Here is a 4,995-nt window from a genome sequence, read left to right on the forward strand (position 1 = left end):
TGGTGGCGGGCGCCTGTAGTCCCAGCTACTCAGGAGGCTGAGGCAGGAGAATGGCGTGAACCCGGGAGGCGGAGCTTGCAGTGAGCCGAGATGGCGCCACTGCACTCCAGCCTAGGGGACAGAGCGAGACTCTGTCTCAAAAAAACAACAAAAAAAAAGATAAGCTCTTGACATTGAACAGACTTTCATATCTGCTCTTGGTTATGGCACTGAAATGTGGTCCCTCCTGTGAGGGTTCTCTTGGGCCAACATCCACTGAAGGGACATTAACTGTCAAGTTTAAGTGGCTAACTGTGATCTCAGTATTCACATCTCAGCAGTTAACAGTGAAGAAGCGGAAATTCCTCACCTCTCCTATGCACATTAAAGTAGAACTGACCGCTGTAGTATCCTTTTTAAAAATAAACTGATCTTTAAAGGAAGATTTCTTACTCTCGAAAAGATTCAAAGGAAAGTGCCACGGACATTAAAGGCATTTCTGAAAGGAGAGTTCCCCAAAGGCTTGGAGCAGTGATTTTCAACCCTCTACACATTAGGATCTTCTGCTGAGATTTGAAACATCTCCACCTCTGTCCTTACCTTTGAGTCTTTTGTATGATAATGAAGGGCCTGGCAAATTGGTGAATACAAACATTAGCTACTGTTCAGTGAGCGCCTCTCCCCGTGAGCAGGCACTAGGACAGGTGTTTGATCCACAGAATTTCATTTGCTCCTTAAGTGCTAAGAGGTTAGTATTATTCCCATTTTACAGATGAAGAAACTGAAGCCCACAGACACTAGGTAACTTATCCAAGATCACCTGCAGACTCCTGGGTTTCTCCAGCAGCAAGGATGAAGAGGCAAAGAGAGTTAGGCTTGAGACCAACCAACAGAACAACAGGAAGACCACGCTTTTGTGAACTGTTGCTTTCCTCCTTCCCACCTCAGGGTGTGTAACAGGCTGGAGCCACCTATAAAGTTACCATCCAGAACTGCTGAACCATGGTGCTAGGTTTGACTGCACCTGAATCCAATCAGAGCAATGAAATGAATCCAGGCGTGACCCACGGTGTGTGAGTTACAGGGAGAGGGTGGAAAACGAAAATGACAACAAGGCAGTTAAATGGGGGGTTTTGAGCAATCACATGGGAACTGCGGTCTCCAAACCATGGCTGCCCTTTTCAGCCTGGGAGACTCCACTGATTCCATCAGTGGGGCTGAACCTTGGCACATTGGAATCACCTGCCGAAGTACTTTAAAATACTGATATCCGGTGGTCCCACCTCCCAGAGATTCTGACTGAATTAGGCAGGTGGGGTCAGGGCTTGGGGGCTTTTCAAATCTTACCAGGTGATTCTAACATGCAGAAGGTTGAAAAATCACTGCACCAAGCCTTTGGGGGAGCTCTTCTTGTAGAAATACTTTCAATGTCTGTGGCACTTTCCTTTGAAGCTTTTCAATGGTAAGAAATCTTCCTTTAAAGATCAGTGGGATGTTTGAAGAGCAGCTAAAAGTCATTCAGCACTGAATCTGCTGATTAAAAGTGAGCCATCCTTCTTTGTCCAAAACAAAGTGAGATGCCCGAAGACATGTGTCTGGGTTCCTTGTGAGGTTCGGAGGTGGTTTCAATGGCAGTAATTCACTAAGCGTTTGCTACACACCAGAAGCTCTCTGGAGCTCACGGCTGGTTCTCGGGATCAGTGGGGACCAGGATCCAGGCCTCCTTCAATTTCCTGCCACTGGGGCTTCCTCAGGCTGGCGTCCATTTGAGAAACTTCGCCTGTGTCTCTATCTCCATGTGGAGTCGTGGCCTCAGGACGTTTGCTTCCGAGGCAAAGATGCTCTGGGGCCAGCCTCTCACCAGGCTGCATTTGATCCCAAGATGCAGCCTGGGGTTGAAGGTGAGTGACTGCCCCGTTCCGTCCTCTGTGCCCACAGGTCCTGCTCGGCTTGCTTTATCTCTCAATGGGGGAGTCCCAGAAGCAGGCTAGAAAAAGAATCAAGTGTGAGAGAGGAACAAAGCTCTGAGACAAAGACAAAAGGAGCCCGTGATCCAGCAGCTTTTTGTGGGAATACTATGCCCTCACCACTAACCACATGATGTAGCCTTAGCAAGTGCTGAGCAGCTCTAGACCTCCATTTCCCCAACTGTAAATAAGGGAGATTTAAAATGAGGCGGGTGCAGCGGCCTGTAATCCCAGCACTTTGGGAGTCTGAGGTGGCAGGATGGCTTGAGCTCAGGAGTTCCGTAACAACCTGGGCAATAGAGACAGACCCCATCTCTACCAAAAATTTAAAAATTAGCCAAGCGTGGTGGCGCATGCCTGTGATCCCAGCTACTCAGGAGGCCGAAGTTGGAGGATTGTTTGGGCCCGGGAGGTCGAGGCTGCAGTGAGCTGCAATCACACCACTGCACTCCAGCCTGGGTAACAGAGTGAGACCCTGTCTCAAAATAAAATGGATGAGTTTCAAGTTCTTTCTCAGCTTTACAATACTGTGATTGTGAGGTGCTATAGACCTGAATTTTAAAAATCAAGACTAGATGTTAAGATACATGTATTACAACTCCGGCTTCTGCTACCCAGGGGGAACAGCAATGGGTGGGCACAAAACGTGGCCCAAAAACATTGGGCATGAAGGAGATGAGTCTTGACAGTCTGTGTTGTGTTCTAGATGTGCCCACGTGAGACCTCTCCAGAAAAGACTGGGGACATTCCCACGATGCCAGAGTGAAAGAAATGTCTGTCTTTGACACCTTTCATGTAATTATCGTCATGTCTGTGGTAGTGGTTGTGGAGGTAAGAGGAAATCATTCTGGGTGGGGAGGACTTTTGCAGGTACCACCTCTCAGTTCGATTGTTTCAGGTGGAGACAAGACTTGCTCATTAATCCTCCTGCTTCTGAGGAAGCCTCACCGCCAGAGGAGGTGGCGGGGCTGATAACTCGGGCCTCATGAAACAGTGTAGCTTCATGCTGAGAGTGGAGTCCATCAGCTCTATGTTTCCGGTCTTGGACTTGCCATCTACTAGCTGTGTAATTTTGGGCAACTATTACCTCTCTGAGCCTTTGTTTCATCACTGGAAAATAAGTGGGGATAGATCCACCTTGCATAACGTACAGCAGTTTAGATACCACAATGTCCATCAAGCACGTGGCACACAGTAAGTGATCAATGCACAGTAACTGAAAAAGCACCACAACCTCCAGGTGTTTGGTCACCTAGACAATTTGAATCACCTGCACTATTTATTGTAGCATCTGCCCGGCAAACCTCATGCCAGGTGAAACTAGCCATTTACCTGGGAAAGGAAAGCTCTCCAAAAAGCAAAGGCAACTGCTCGTGGAAGGAGAGAGGGATCCTCAGAGCCAAGACTTCTGGGTCTAGTTCCTGCTTGTCCTGCCACCCTTTTGACAAAGCAGAAGGACTCTGCTTCCTATCTTTGGGGGCAGAGGCACTCAATTATAGCCTTCCCCAAAACATGCTAGCAAGAACATAATATAGATGCAAAGCTTCATTGTAATTCCTAAACTCAAATTATTCAAATGCGGGCTAGGGAACAGCCTGGCATAGGAGGACCTGGCTGGAGGGTGCCCACATGGTCTCCTGGAAGCCTCTGGCTGACAGCGCAGCTTGTTGGCAGGCTGACAATTCTAAACCCAGGCTAAATGCATAATGTGCTTATTATACATTTAAGTGTATCGCTGATGTTTTGAACAGGTAGCTTCAACAACATTTCAGTACATAGCTATCATTAAGGAGAGTTTTTAAAAATAAGATCCTTTGTACTTGTGGGGATGTGGTGGTAAGGGAGAAGGGGTATCAACATGATGCTGTAGTCTGATCTTTTTAGCTTTCAAATGATGTCACTTAATGACTTGGACCTAAATACACTCAGGAAGCTTAGGCAGCCCCAGCGTGCAGCTGCCTGTGTTGGAGAGGATCTGAACTTCCTGCCTTCCCTGGAGTGCCTTCTTCACCACTTTGCACCAGGCCTAGGGTTGCCCCCATTAGTTACTCTTTGGGGTCATGGTCCCAAAGGGAGAGAAGAGAAGGGACAGCAGAAGTCAGCTTTGTTAGTTCACTTGACATTGGAATCGCCTGGGAGCTTTAACAAATACTGATGCCTGGCTTCACCCGCCTGGAGAGTCTCATAATTTGTTCCAGGTGCAACCTGGGCATTGGGATTTTTTTTTTAAGTTCTCACATAATTTCAATGTGCATCCAAGGTTGAGAATCATTGCCCCTGTGCCCTCTCACCCCAACACTCAACCCTCACCTCTCTCCCTTCTTCTACTGCAGCCCTGGTCAGTCCAGCAAGCTGTGGGGCTGAGCAAACATAAATAACTCCATTGTGAGGTAGGGATCGGGATCTCCTTTTGTAGATGAAGAGATTAAGACCCCAGAGAGTCTGTTACACAACGTTGCCCAAGGTCACACAAGTAATTAAAGGCAGACAGATCTCTCAGGCTTCAAAGTGGTTCCCAGTTCATCGGGCTGCCTTGATAACTTGGGAGCATTAACTCATTAAGCTGTTAATACATCAGACGATTTCATTTATGGTAATAATGGCCCCTTACATGTTTATGGAGCCATTAGGGTTCACAAAGCACTTTCATATACATTTTTTTAAAGCATTATTCCTCCATTTTATTTTTAAAATGTATTTTAGGTTCCGGGATACACATGCAGAACGTGCAGATTTGTTACATACGTAAACATGTGCCATGGTGGTTTGCTGCACCTATCAACCCATCACCTAGGTATTAAGCCCCCCATGCATTACCTGTTTGTCCTGGTGCTCTCCCTTCCCCCACCCCCTTCCCCCACATATTTTTCCATTTTAAAAATGAGGAAACTGGAGCCCAGAAACTGTCTTCCTCATGGTCACAAGGTAGAGGAACCAGAATTTGAGCTCAAATCTTCTTACTCCTCATTTCAAAGAATGAAGTACAACGAGAAACTGGGAGGCTGGTGGGTGTCAATTTTTTGGATGGAGGGAAGATTGAAAAGTTTCA

Source organism: Mandrillus leucophaeus, unplaced genomic scaffold (assembly GCF_000951045.1).
Source record: "Mandrillus leucophaeus isolate KB7577 unplaced genomic scaffold, Mleu.le_1.0 Scaffold12, whole genome shotgun sequence".
Classification (NCBI taxonomy): Eukaryota; Metazoa; Chordata; class Mammalia; order Primates; family Cercopithecidae; genus Mandrillus; species Mandrillus leucophaeus.